We start from the raw sequence: 15425 nt of genomic DNA, 5'->3' as shown, positions 1-15425 counted from the left end.
TTGAAGCTCAACTTAGACCACGATTGAAGCTCAACTTAGACTACATAAAGACTTACGATTGGAGCTCAACTAAGATTACATAAAGACCTACGATTGAAGCTCAATTTAGACCACACATGGATCTAGGATTTAAGCTAAACTTAAACTTCATAAAGATCTAGGATTGAAGTTCAACTTAGACTACATAAGGATCTACGATTGTAACAAAACTTAGGCTACATAAAGACCTGCTATTGCAGTTCAACTTAGACAACATAAAGACCTATGATTGAAGCTCAACTTAGAATACATAAAGACCTACGGCTTAATTTGATTGAGTGTCTTCAAATTGCTTTACAGTAAAAATAAGTCACTTTATTTTTGTCACACAATTTCCAGCTGTGATCCCTGCAAAGTTTTACATATGACTTTTAGTTTTCCCTATGTCTATGATATTGGCCATAGTTTATAAAACGTTGCTAACATAAGTGCTGCAATTTACACTTTTGCCTTTTGGGTGCCATATAAAAAATATAAATTGTCCATTTTTTTTTAAATATTTCCATATTTTTTCCCAAGAAAAACTTTAAATATGCAGCACTAAATAAATATATGTTGGGTGGGTGTCTGTCAGAATATTTGTGGCCATATAAATTATGCATAATAAAGCCAAAAGCATTTTAATGTTACTGTTCTTCATTCATTCAGCTTTGAAACAATAATACAAAAAAAAGCGAACCCTCAACTCAACAGCATCTTCAGTATATTTAAAATCGTTATCATCATCAACATGTTCATCGTCAACATTTAAAGCAGCAGCAACATCATGATTTTTCATGCCACAAGTAATTTAGTTGTGTTGCTGCTGTTGAGGCAGGGGCTGTAACAGTTACTGCTGTCATTGTCTGGGGTGTAAAAGACAGACGGATGGACGGACGGACGTACGTTTAATATACTGCATACTTAGTTGTTGCCTCTAGTCGTTCGTTGGTTCGTTCTTTCCTTCATTCAGTCTCTGAAACTATAGTCGTTGTAACTTTTGTTATTATTATTATTTACTGTTGTCTGCTCAATTGTTCCACAAATAATGTAAAATACAGTAAAAAATAAAACAGCCAGAGTAAAACTAAAACTATATGTACGCAGTGTATAAATAAAATGTGTTTATTTGTTATAAAGTTACTCGTACTGTGTAGTTTACTACCACAAGCAGGAAAACGGAAACGGAAGTGTTTAGCAGAGTAAAATAACATGAAAAATATACACCAATAGAATATTAAAAAGAACTTTATTTGACATTTTCATCAGCATGCACAAAGCATTTTTTGTAACAAGGCAAACATAACAAAGATCTCATCTAAGAATAGTTGTTAAATGAGAAGCAAAAATAAAGGAAAAACCCTATAAAATGTTTTCTTAATAATACCAGGAAATTTATTAAGTCAATTGGAAGATTTACTACCAGAGCATATCCGTACATATTCTTAATGTCCGTCAATGGGTTTAGTGGATATTTAGAGAAATTATTTCGGTTTTGCCCAAATACTGTGGAATTGAATTGAATATTATTGTAAGTATTTGGGTTCGAGATTGTTGTATTAATAATGTGTTAAACAAAGTATTTAATCTAAATTATTATGGCCATCACACATGTCTAATGACAAGGATAAGTCAGAAATTTTTGGTTACTTTGTTAGATGATTTGCAAAATTTTTGAGATATTAATCATGCACGACATGTATCTTTACACACATTAGTACATAAATGTATTGTAATTTAATATGAAAAAAAATTTCTGCTTGTGTTTTTGATGCACAATCGAGATTTGTTTTGCTTTTGATAACACAGGGCAACAAAATCGAAAAAAAATTAGAGGCTTTTTAAACCACTACACAATTTTGATGTATTGTGATTCCAGTAGTACAAATATGGTCCAAATTTTTAATTCTATAGAGAGTTTTTAAAAAAAAATTAAGTAAAATTTTGTTGGACGTTTCAACAAATAATTAATGATAACTCGGAAATGATTAGTCCAATTTTATTAAAAAAAAACTTAAAAAAATTTAAATGTACATAACCTTTAATCCGTTTATATATTACATTTTAATCGGCTCAGTAATTTCGGAGTTATAATAACAAATTTAAGCAATAAATATATTTTTTATGTGAAAATAGCTAATTTTTTTGTTTTAAAAAAATCATGAAAAATCAAAAACGGCAGAAATTGTTCAGATTTATTACACTATAGCAAAGTCACATATAATATCAACAAAATGAGATATTGATCAAAAAAATCGATTAATTATTTTCGAATTTATTCACAATTAAGTGAATTCGCTCATTTTCACAAAATTTTAATTTTTTGTTTGATTTACATAAAATTGAGTAGTTAATGTTCTTCTTTCGATTGATTGAATTTTGAAAACATTTTCCCCATGCTTTGTACAAATTTTCACATATATATTGCGTTTCAATCGGCTCAGTAGTATCGTAGTTATAATAACAAATTGAAGCAAAAAATATATTTTTGAAGTGAAAATAGCAATTTTTTGTCTTAAAAAAATCATGAAAAATCGAAAACGTCAGAAATTGTTTAGATTTATTATTTTGTCGCAAAGCCACATAAAATAGCAACAAAACGAGATATCTATCATAAAAATCAATAGATTATTTTCGAATCTATTCACAATTAAGTAAATTCGCTCATTTTCACAAAATTTTATGTTGTGTATATCTGAAGGGATATGAGTGCCGATCACTGCTTTACCTCAGATTGTTAATAATAGCTTTTGCTTGCTAAAGTCAAAGTGTAAAAGGTTAAATTGTCAGCATTAAAACCTATAAAATGTTATTTCTTTAAAACAAAAATGTAAATTTTATTTGGTGTCAGATTAAAATTCTTTTCTCAAAATTGAGCTATAAAATATCGGATATATAGCTTAAAATATATACATAAAATTTAATGTTACATAAATTTATGTATATCCCCCCTTGAAACATAAAAGAAAATATAACCCAGCCATATGTTCCATTAAAAAAAACAACAACAAATTGTTTCGGTAATTAGGAGGAGAGCTGTATGAATAAAATTGTACACATGTTTAAGTAACCAACACGTAGTCAAATAAAAATACACACATTCACATGCCCCTAAAATAAACATATTCATACATATTTATGCTCCATTTAAAGATTTAGCCCGCATAAAAAGATGAACCAAAAAAAAAACAAAGAAAACACACATCTGTGTATTTACCGAGTCAAACGCGTGTGGTGGCTCCTTTATTTGTTTGGTTATGTAGGGGTATTTGACTGGGAGATTAAGTAATTGTATGCTGTGTCTGCAAATAGGGCTCCCCCTCTTACCATTCTAAAATAAATTATCTGTTAATGTTTGTAAGTAGATGTTTCAGTACACATACACATACTGAAATCTACATAAAATACATAATGTCATTAAGGGGGATTAAAAGCCTTAAAGTACAAAATTTAATAATGAGCTAAAAGTAATGTTTATTTTGAAGATGTAACTAATTACTGTACACAAACATATTTTAAGGTATTTTTGGTAAATTTTTGATCATTTTCAATAATTTGGTACTTTTTGGAAAAAGTACCCAAAAATAGTTTAATAGTACTTTTATGAAGTACTAAAATTTTTTGAAAATTTAACTTAATTAAATATGTACCAGAGATTAAGTTTTAAAATTTTATTGATTTTCAATTATTTAATACTTTTTGGAAAAAGTACCAAAAATAATTAAATAGTACTTTTTAGGAAGTACTAAAAAATCATTTTGTTTGGGAAAATTAAACTAACATAAATAAATACCAGAGATTATGTTTTAAAATTTTATTGATTTTCAATAATTTGGTACTATTTGGAAAAATTAGCCAAAAATAATTTAATAGTACTTTTTATGAAGTACTAAAAAATAAAAAAAAATTATATTTTTATTTGAAAATTTAACTTAAATATTTATGTTCATTTAATACCAATATTTTTCCATTTTTAAAAATTGGCTTTTACCCCCTTTTTCCATTATCAAATTATTTAAATTGTATACTTGAAAATACAGTTTTTCTTTACGCTAATTTTCTTCTCCTTCAAACTCTTGATGAATTGATTGATGATTATGTAAGTCATTTAATCTTTGGCGCTGCCAAAAGTTTATTCAAAAATTATACAAAATTGCTTAAAAGTACTTGTTTGTGATTGTGATTTTAGAAAATCTGTAAAATAACTTAATTACACAATCACGGGCATCAAGAACATTAATAGCAATTTAAAAATAATGTTTTTGGATCGTAAAAGACAAAAGGGAGAATTTACGTTATAAATAAAATAAAGAGGGGGAAATGGGAATAAATAAAACAAAAGGCAACAAAATGAAGTCAATCAACCTGTGGCTGCAGCCAGCAGATGTTCCATGTTGTATATACAACAAGGGAATGGAAACTGTCTGAACATAAATATTTTAAAATAGAGAAAAATTTTGAAATGTTTTAGCCATAAACTGTCAAAATATTGGGCTTTAAAGTGAACTAGACAATTGATTTATAATAATGTAAAGTAAAACATATTTTTTTTAAGAATTTATTACAGTTTACAACATTTAATTTTGATTAATTTATGTTTTATATAAAACAATGCCATATTTATATCTAATTGGGTTTATGGTTTAAATATGTATTTTATATTTTATCTCTACTTTTTATTATCTATTTTCTGTTTTTTCTAATTACTAAAATGCTCATTAAATTTTTGTCATTCTTAACATTTCAAATGTTTAATAAATAATATTGTCAAACGTAGCATAAAATTCAAAACTACAATATAAAAAGCAAATCTAAAATGTTTAAAACTGTCAAAATTTATGACAACCAGATGACAAAAATATGAGCCATTATAATCAGTTTGAAAAGATTAAAGAGTATTTATTTTTTGTGTATTTATACATACTTTATTATAAGATTCTCTGACACAAATCATTAACTAAACTGTTTGAAAATGGAAAAATTATGAAAATTTATATTTATGATATATTTATATCTTTCAAAAACAAAATTGGGGATATAATAATGAAATTTTAAAGCAAATTTGCACTTTTAGTACTTTCTCAAAGTATTTTTAGATAAACGTACACATTTTTCTAACATTTTAGTATAATCATACAAAAGTTACCAAAGTACTTAATTATTTCCGAAATGGTACTTCTGTTTTTTACTGTAGTTTTACTTCGCTTTGAACTTATAAGTACACATTTTCAAAAAGTACCAAATTACTTTTTTCTTACTTTTCAAAAGTACCAACATTTTATAAACATATTTGGTCAATGCACAAGGTCTCTAATCAGTCATATTGTCCTAATATATCTCGACTCGGCTTAACCGACTCTTAGGAATTCGGCGCAGGTCTCTGCTGGTTGGTTACGATAACGCAATAAACATAACATACAGAGTAGTAATATTTTAGGAAATTTTTTGCTTGAAAAACAATAAAAACCATTGTGAAATATTAGGACATTATGACAATATGACAATATGACATGATAAGTGACCTTGTGAATTGATCAATTATATATTCTAGTCTCCGGTCGAGATCTACAGAAGAGACTTTAGACGAGATTAGAGAGGAGTCTATAGACGAAACAATAAACGAGACGAGATATAATAGATGAGAGACTGTATATCGGAATGTAGACGAGACTATAGACGATACTTTCGACGAGACTATAGAGGAGTCTGTAGACGATATTATAAACTAGACTATTGGCGAGATTATAGATGATACTAACTAGAGACGAGACTATATGCGAGACCATATACGAGACTAGATACAAGACTTTTAGATGAGACTAGACTATAAACGAGGCTATAGAGAAGAATATATAAAGACTATAGGACAGACTATATGAGAGTCTAGAGGCGAAACTATAGACGAGACACGAGACGAGACTAGAGACGATACTTTAGAGAATATAGAGGGAAAAGAATAGAGACGAAAATATAAACGATACTATATGAGAGACAATAGACGAGACTAGAGACGAAACTATATGCGAGACCGTAGATGAGACAAGCTTATAGACGAGACTATAGGCGTCACTATAGACAAAGCTATAAAATATAGACGAGGGCCTAATATTTTCGCATATTATTACAAAAAGTACTAAAGTACATATTTAGTACTTATTTAGTGACATAAAAAGAGCACTTAGTATTTAGTAAACACTCATGTTTTAATGTTTTTAGTATAATTTTACAAAAAGTACCAGAGTACTAAATTTGCTAATAATGTAGTACTTCCTACATTATTAGCAAATTTACCTCAACTGTCAGTGTAATTTTGTGAAAAGTACCAAAGTACATATTTAGTGCTTCCCAAATAGTACTTCTATGTTGTAATTAAATTGCAAATGGTAGTGTTTTTACTTTATTTGAAAAAAATGTCTCATATTCTAATAGTTACATTAATTTAGATAGTACCAAAGTACTTTTATTCTTCTAAAAAAGTACGAAAATGTCACTTTTTTATTTTATTGGAAAAATTTCTAACCTGTATAATTTTACAAAAAAGTGCCAAGTTCTAAATTTTTCAAAAAGTACTAAAATTACTTGGTATTTGCAAGTTCTAATACATATTTGTGCCCTGATAGACTAGACCATAGTGTGCTGGACTATTAATCTGAGGGTTGTGGGTTCAATTCCCGCCAGAGCCTTGGGGTGTATCTGCAGACAAGCAAAATGCTTTGCAATTTTTGGTTGTTAAAAAAAGTAAGAAAGAAAATGTTCTTATTGGTTGGAACGAATATTTCTAACATTTAAGTACAATTATTAAAATTTCCAAAGTAAATATTATTTTAATACTTCTCAAAAATAGTAATTTTTTAATCAATTATGCCCTATTGAATTAATTAAAAAAACTGTCAAAATTGTACTATTGTTCTTAATAATTTTCTCTTTATTCATGCAATCAAAAGAAATCTCAATTTGTTTTTATTAATTTTCCTTATTTTATCTTTGTCTTATTTTCAAGCTTAATTTCAAATAAGATAAATCACATTTGCTTCATGCAAAACTTATGTAAATATTTATCCTTGAACTATGAACACAACGCGCTACTAACTAGCGAATGAAAAATGAAGAGAACGCTACAAAAATATGATGTTTTACAGTTTTGTATTTGCAAAGTTATAAATGAAACTATGCGTATAAAATTCAAATAAACACTAAAAAGGCTAAACGACCATCTTAAGCTAAGCCAGCAAGTATTTTGGTTTGAGTTGAAGAAAACTACACATAAGTTATTTTCACAAAATATAATGGGCAAGTAAAATAAAATTTTGAACTATGACGAATGACTATCAACATCTTGAGTGTCGGATAGGTAAGTGATATTTACCTTATACATACATATATGAGAAGCCGAAGAACAAAAGGTACTTTTTTGAAAATTTAAAAATTTTGGGAAATTGATTTTTTCTAGAAGATTTCAACCCAAATATTATGAAAATACCAAAAAATCAATTTGTAAAAAAATTAGGAAAAGTAGCTTTTGTTCTGCGGCTTCTCATATGTAAATTTTAATCAGTTGTTGCAACAATTATGGGGCGTAAGGTTTGGGGTTGAGTTTGGCCTAAGACAAAAACAATGTTTATTGCAATCGAACTGGAAACTTTACTCTGAATAATATCATAGTAAAATTTATGTTTGCTGGGTAGAAACAAATCCAGTATACCATGTATAAAGACCATATTCATTACAATTTATTTATATTGATGCAAAAATGCCATTATGTATGTGGTATGTGACGCAGAATATGTTAGGAAATATACATAGAACGAGGTTAGAATAAACATTTATAAATATGTACTTTAAAAATACCATGTAAGTACAATATATACTATATTAAAGCAAATAATTGAAAGGTATTTTCAAACAGAAAATTTCAGAAGAAAAAATCAGAAATATTTTCTGTATAAATTTTTTATAGCAAACACTTTTTCCACTGAAATTTTGGGGAAAAGGAACAGATTTTTATATATTGTGTGGTTTCAATTGGAAATAGTGCACTCCTTTACACTATGTTAATTTTTATAGGTATTACCAGTTGCAAACTGAACTTTGACCAACTTGTTTTAAAAGGAACCCTTCTACAACTACTATATAAGTTGATATTTTCTTATTAAACTGAACAGTTGCAAATCAATATCACGAAAAATCTAGGTGTTTTAACAACTCATCCAAAGAATGAGAAAACAGCCACCGTTTACACTACTGTTGCTACATAGAAACTAATACTGATTACCGCCTATATTACTCAGAAGTAGTTTAGTAATGCTTAGCATATAATCTGAAAGAAAAGTACTTATTTATAGGTCTGTGCACGAATATATTTTTAATGGACATACGAAGAATCAATATAATTCTCATTTAGTTAAGATTATAGCAAAAATATAAGTTATGTTTCTCCAAAAGCAGAGAAGCATTCAATATATTCGTGATAAATATGGTATCCCGAATTACTCTAAAAATAGAACTCGTTTACGACTGCCTCTAAAATTAAAAAATCCGCGAATTGGAACATATTGTATTAAAGAAATTTGTTTTAAATTAATATGGAATAATGTAGCGATCAATTGCGAGTTATCATGTTGAAATGTTTGCATTGGTTTTTGTTTGACAGCGTGACATTTTTATACGTCATGTTTGTAATACCGATTAGTCAAGTAAGTTCAAATAAAAATTTCACAAACTAGAAAAAATCTTTATATTTATTATATTATTTTATATACAAGTACCCAGCAGTTTTAGGAGACAATTCCGAACTGGTGATTTTACCTGTCATTTACAACTATAGTTGTACAAGCGTGTACTTTGAGTGGAAATTTTACATGTGTTTTATTTTCGTTACAATAACAAAACACATGTAAAATGTAACCAAATACAATTTTGTGAAAATGAGCGAATTCACATAATTGTGAATAAATTCGAAAAGAATTCATCGATTTTTATGATCAATATCTCATATTGCTGCTATTATATGCGGCTTTGCGATAATGCAATAAATCTGAACAATTTTTGCCGTTTTCGATTTTTCATGATTTTTTTAAAAAACAAAAAATTACTATTTTCACGAAAAAAATATATTTTTTGCTTCAATTTGTTATTATAACTCCGAAACTACTGAGCCGAATGAAACGCAATCTATATGTGGAAATTTGTAAAAAGCATGGGGAAATTTTTTTCAAAATTCAATCAATCGAAAGAAGAACATTAACTACTCAATTTTATGTATATCAAACAAAAAACTAAAATTTTGTGAAAATGAGCGAATTCACATAATTGTGAATAAATTCGAAAATAATCAATCGCTTTTAATAATCCATATCTCATTTTGTTGCTATTATATGTGGGTATTCGATAAAGCAATAAACTTGAAAAATTTCTGCCGTTTTCGATTTTTCATGAGTTTTTTAAAACAATAAAATTTTCTATTTTCACGAAAAAAAAAATATTTTTCACTTCAATTTGGTATTATAACTCCGAAAATACTGAGCCGATTGAAATGCAATATATAAACGGATTAAAGGTTAGGTAAATCTCAATTTTCTTAAGCTTATCTTAATAACATCGGACTAACCCTTTTGGAATTATAATTCGTTATGTTGAGAAACGTCTAACAAAATTTATAATTTTACTTAAAAAAAATCTATCCATAGAATTGAAAAATTTTACCATTTTAGGTAGTACTTAGGCAGCCATTGTACATCAAATCTATATATAGAGGTTAGTCAAGCCTTGCTGGCTACTTTATGTATAATTTTGAGATAGTAAATGGATCGCGATCTACATATCGTTACCTTAATATAGAAAGGCCCTAACTCGTGTTTTTTTAATAAGCCCAGATTTCCGTTTATTTCGATAAATGGTCCGCTCATATATCATATTTAGCCAAAAAATCTAGTCTTAAAAAACACGAGTTATGCCCTTTCTATATTAAGGTAACGATATATTGCTAATAAAGACTATTGAAAGTTATGTTATCACAAATAAAGCGATGGGTGGACTTTTTTGGAAACGTTTGTAATTTTCTAAACCTTTTAAGAAATTTTCCAATTGGGTCAGTGCACAAATTTCATTTCTTTTTGCTTATATTTTCTGTACATTATTTTTCTTTTTTTGTTTAATATTTGCTTTTATTATGCTATATAATTTCATACTAATGCAGAGAAGTTCGTTAAAATTCATACATCTTCTGTTTTTTTTTCTCTTTTTTTTTCATAAGTTGCCCTTAGTAACCAGACACATGATATAACATACAGCAGCAGATACAAGGAAATTCATCGACACACATAAATAGAAGAAAAATTTATGTATGTATGTATGTATATGTTTCTTATACATAAAATAATATAAAACTAGATGAAAGGACATTGAAGAATGTCAAAAGGCGTAGTATTTGCTTAGATACAAAAACACATATAATAACTTAAATTTTGTATGTACAACTAAAATAAATAACCCACACCAACATAATGTCATATTAAACCATAGGAAAACTTGTACATGACATGTTAGAGGGATATTTATAAAATCAAACAGATATAAATACATACATACAGATATAGTACAATTTTTATTTAGACTTACAACTTGTTGCATGAACTATATTACACATGAACTTACATACCATAAATAACACAGGGCAACAAAATCGAAAAAAATTAGAGGCTTTTTAAACTACTACACAATTTTGATGTATTGTGGTTGCAGTAGTAGAAATATGGTCCAAATTTTAAATTCTATGAAGAGATTGTTTTAAAAAAAATTTAACTAACATTTTTTTAGACGTTTCTCCACATAATTAATGATAACTCAAAAATGAATAGTCCGATATTATTGAAATAAATTTAGAAATATTGAAACTTACATAGCCTTTAATCTGTTTATATATTACGTTTCAATCGCCTCAGTAGTTTCTGAGTTATAATAACAAATTGAAGAACAAAATATATTTTTTATGTGAAAATAGCAATATTTTTTGTTTTAAAAAATCATGAAAAATCGAAAATGGCGGAAAATGTTCAGATTTATTGCAAAGCCACATGTAATGGCAACAAAATGAGATATAGATCATAAAAATCGAAGGATTCTTTTCGAATTTATTCACAATTAAGTGAACGGCTCATTTTCACAAAATTTTAGTTTTTTTGTTGGATATACATAAAATTGAATAGATAATGTTCTTCTTTCGATTGATTGAATTTTGAAAACATTTTTCCCATTGTAAGTACAAATTTTCACATATATATTGCGTTTCAATCGGCTCAGTAGTTTCGGAGTTATAATAACAAATTGAACAAAAAATTATATTTTTTACGAGAAAATAGCAATATTTTTTGTTTTAAAAAAATCATAAAAAATCGAAAACGACAGAAATTGTACAGGATTATTACTTTATTGCAAAGCCACATATAATAGCAACAAAATTAGATATTGAGCATAAAAATCGATTGATTATTTTCGAATTTATGCACAATTAAGTGAATTCGCTCATTTTCATAAAATTTTAGTTTTTTGTTTGATATACATAAAATTGAGTAGTTAATGTTCTTCTTTCGATTGATTGAGTTTTGAAAACAATTTCCCCATTGTAAGAAAAGTTTTTCACATATATATTGCGTTTCAATCGGCTCAGTAGTTTCGGAGTTATAATAAAATATTTATGCAAAAATATATTTTTTACGTGAAAATAGTATTTTTTTTTGTTTTCAAAAAATCATGAAAAATCGAAAACGGCAGAAATTGTTATGATTTACTGCTTTATCGTAGAGCCACATATATTAGCAACAAACTGACATATTGATAATAAAAATCGATATATTCTTTTCGAGTTTATTCACAATTAAGTGAATTCGCTCATTTTCACAAAATTTCAGTTTTTTGTTTGATATACATAAAATTGAGTAGTTATTGTTCTTCTTTCGATTGATTGAGTTTTGAAAACAATTTTCCCATTGTAAGAAAAATTTTTCACATATATATTGCTTTTCAATCGGCTCAGTAGTTTCGGAGTTATAATAGCAAATTGAAGCAAAATATAAATTTTTACGTGAAAATAGCATTTTTTGTTTTAAAAAAATCATAAAAAATCGAAAACTGCAGAAATAGTTCTGATTTACTGCTTTATCGCATAGCCACATATAATAACAACAAAATGAGATACTGATTATAAAAATCGATGGATTCTTTACGAATTTATTCACAATTAAGTGAATTCGCTCATTTTCACAAAATTTCAGTTTTTTGTTTGATATACATAAAATTGAGTAGTTAATGTTCTTCTTTCGATTGGTGGAATTCTGAAAATATTTTCCCCATGCTATATACAAAATTTCACACATATGTTGCGTTTCAATCGGCTCAGTAGTTCTGGAGTTATAATAGCAAATTGAAGCAAAATATAAATTTTTACGAGAAAATAGCATTTTTTTTGTTTTAAAAAAATTATGAAAAATCGAAAACTGCAGAAATAGTTCTAATTTACTGCTTTATCGCAGAGCCACATGTAATAGCAACAAAATGAGATATTAATCATAAAAATCGATGGATTCTTTACGAATTTATTCACATTTAAGTAAATACGCTAATTTTCACAAATATATTTTCATTTCAAAAATATATAATAATTTTAATAACATTGAATTAACCGTTTTTGAGTTATCATTAATTACGCCATTTTTTGCTGTTGACCTGTGTAAATAATATATAATAATGATGTGCTAGATGTTGTTTCTAACAACGCAAAACAAGTAGAAACTATGCAGTTGTTGTAATAGGATCTAAGACAACATTCCATGTCCTTATTACACTAACACATGTATGTATATTAGGTAGGCCCTCGTTTAGTTCTTTTGCAATTTAAATAAGACTTTGAAAATGTAAAATTTGGGATTTGTGATTTTTTTTGGTATCAACTTATAATGGTTTATCGATGTCCGAAAATTCAAATTTTTATTTGAATTTTGTTTAAACATTTAATTTTTAATCACATTGTTCCAAAACACGAAACTTCAACTTCTAATCTAAACGTTATCCGATTTTGCTCAAATATTCATATAATTTTTAGTTGACGAAGAACAATTTTAGATATTGGGAGCATCGAAAATCTCAAAATTGCAAAATATAGACCAACCTAATTTAAATACATATTATGGTGTTTTTCTAGTTGTTGTTTTTAATATTAATAATAATAATAATATTAGATATCCTGTTACGAAGCAGTAAAAGAAATCCTTTTATAACACTATGATATCAAAACATTTATACATGACAGTACGTATTTATAAATATTTAGTTAGTTAGTGAGTGTTGGTTGAGTGCTGTAATGAATTTGGTATGACTTGGGTAGATTTTATTTTATGCAAATATCATTTGCTTTTATTTCTTCCTTCCAATTTATTACTTCTTGTTTATTGATTTATTGAAAAGTAAGAATGTTTGAAGTATAAAAAAAATGGTTAAAGGCAAAAAAGAAATTTCCATTAAATACCTCCAAACACACATTCCTATTCATTTGTGGAATTTTTTCTCTCACAGGGAATATTTAAATAAATTTGTTCGTGTTTAATAATAAAAGAAAATACTTTTCCCAAGAAGATAAATAAGAAATTTGTAAAAAAAAAGTTAAGGTATATGGAAGAAGTTATTGAATAGGCATTAAACTAAAGAAATAAAAACTTTTTTAAATAAAATACATTTTAAATAACAACAAAATAAGTAATTGATTTTACCTTTGAAATACTTACTAAAAATGTGATTCTTAAGAACAAGTTACATTTTGAAGTGGTTCTAATAGTCAGTTTAAAGTAGTTTTACATATGTAACGGGTAATTTTGAAAGTGGTTACTTTTGCTTTATAATGATTTTTAAAGATGAATAGTAACCTTAAATTTAATGAAAATAATGGGTATAAATTTAAAAAAAGTGATTTTCGAAATGATTACTTTTTTTAAATTGAGTTTTAGCTAAAAATGTAGCAATAGTTTTCTAATATCTTGCAAAGTATATTGCGTATAAATCATGATGCAAATACCGATTACTTAAAACCAATTAAAGTCGTCACTCGCTTAAAAATTTATAAACTAAAGATTCTAGTGTATTTGATATAATTTCAATTCAATTTATAACATATTAACCCAAGTAACGCGAAATTTTCAAAGTGGTTACTTTAGTCAATATGATAAATTGCAACGGTTACTCTCCTAAAATTTAATAATTTTTATAATTAGTTTATGTAATGTAATCTACAGTTAATTTAAAATATATTTGCTTAAGTAACCAGTAATGTTCGAAATGGTTACTTTTTTTAAATTTTCAGTTTTAGCTAAAAATTGTATAAGCAACAGTTTTCTAATATCTTTCAAAGTATATTGAATATAAATGTTGGTGCAAATACCGATTACTTAAAACAATTTTAAGTGGTTACTCGCTTAAAAATTGATAAATTCGAGATTGTAGTGCATGTGATAAAATATACATTAAATTTTGTATAGTTTAAACCAAGTAACGAGTAATTTTCGAAGTGGTTACTTTCAGTCAATATGGACTTTTAGCTAAATATTTATAAAGTAATAATTTTCTAAAATGTTACCAAGCACAAATTTAAGCGGTTACTCGTTTAAATTTTTTTAATTTATAGATATTAGCTCAAGTGATGAGCAATTTTCAAAGTGGTTACTTTTAGTCAATGTGGATTTTTATCTAAATATTTCTAAAGCAATATTTTAAAAAACTGTTACCAAGTAAAAGTTTAAGAGGTTACTCTTGTAAAATTTCATAAATTATACATATTAAATCCAGTAACGAGCAATTTTCAAAGTGGTTACTTTTAGTCAATATGGATTTTCAGGGGAAAATTTTAGAAGCATTACATTTCTTACAATTTTTAAAGTAAGTTGGGTTTGTAATTAGGCACAAATACTGGTTACGAAGTACAAATTTAAACGGTTACTCATTAAAATTTTAAATTGAATTACCAGTTACTCCCGCAAATGTTTACGATTACCCGTTTAATATTTCATAATTTCTAAAAAGTTGCATATGTAGTAATTTAAAACAAATTTGCATTAGAAATGAGTCATTTTCAAAATGGTTACGTTTATAAGTGAAATATCATCAGAATATTACATAAACATAAAATTAAAAATAATATTCAATCGTATTTGGTAATGAAAATTAATTAATAGGCCAAAATATAACGAGCTCCTTGAATACAGTTGAACATTTTATTACCAGGAAGTGAAATGTTCAATTATGAAAGATGATTTTTATGAATATTCTTTGATCATTCTTCGCTATTTAATGTATCGAAAGAACGACCGAAACTGTTTTTTTGTTCAGGTCGAAAAAGTTTAAAATCAAAACAATTGTATTTTATT

At 26.8% G+C, this 15425-nt stretch overlaps 1 protein-coding gene across 2 annotated transcripts in view; it reads right to left on the bottom strand.

Annotated features, from left to right (window-relative positions):
- LOC135955916 (uncharacterized) overlaps positions 1–15425 on the bottom strand; it is a 93188-nt gene that overhangs the window by 49960 nt on the left and 27803 nt on the right. The gene's annotated exons all lie outside the window — the stretch shown is intronic.

This window comes from Calliphora vicina, chromosome 3 (genome assembly GCF_958450345.1).
Source record: "Calliphora vicina chromosome 3, idCalVici1.1, whole genome shotgun sequence".
Taxonomy (NCBI): domain Eukaryota; kingdom Metazoa; phylum Arthropoda; class Insecta; order Diptera; family Calliphoridae; genus Calliphora; species Calliphora vicina.
Note: the sequence above shows the minus strand (reverse complement) of the source record. Positions and strands in the feature narration are given on the sequence as shown.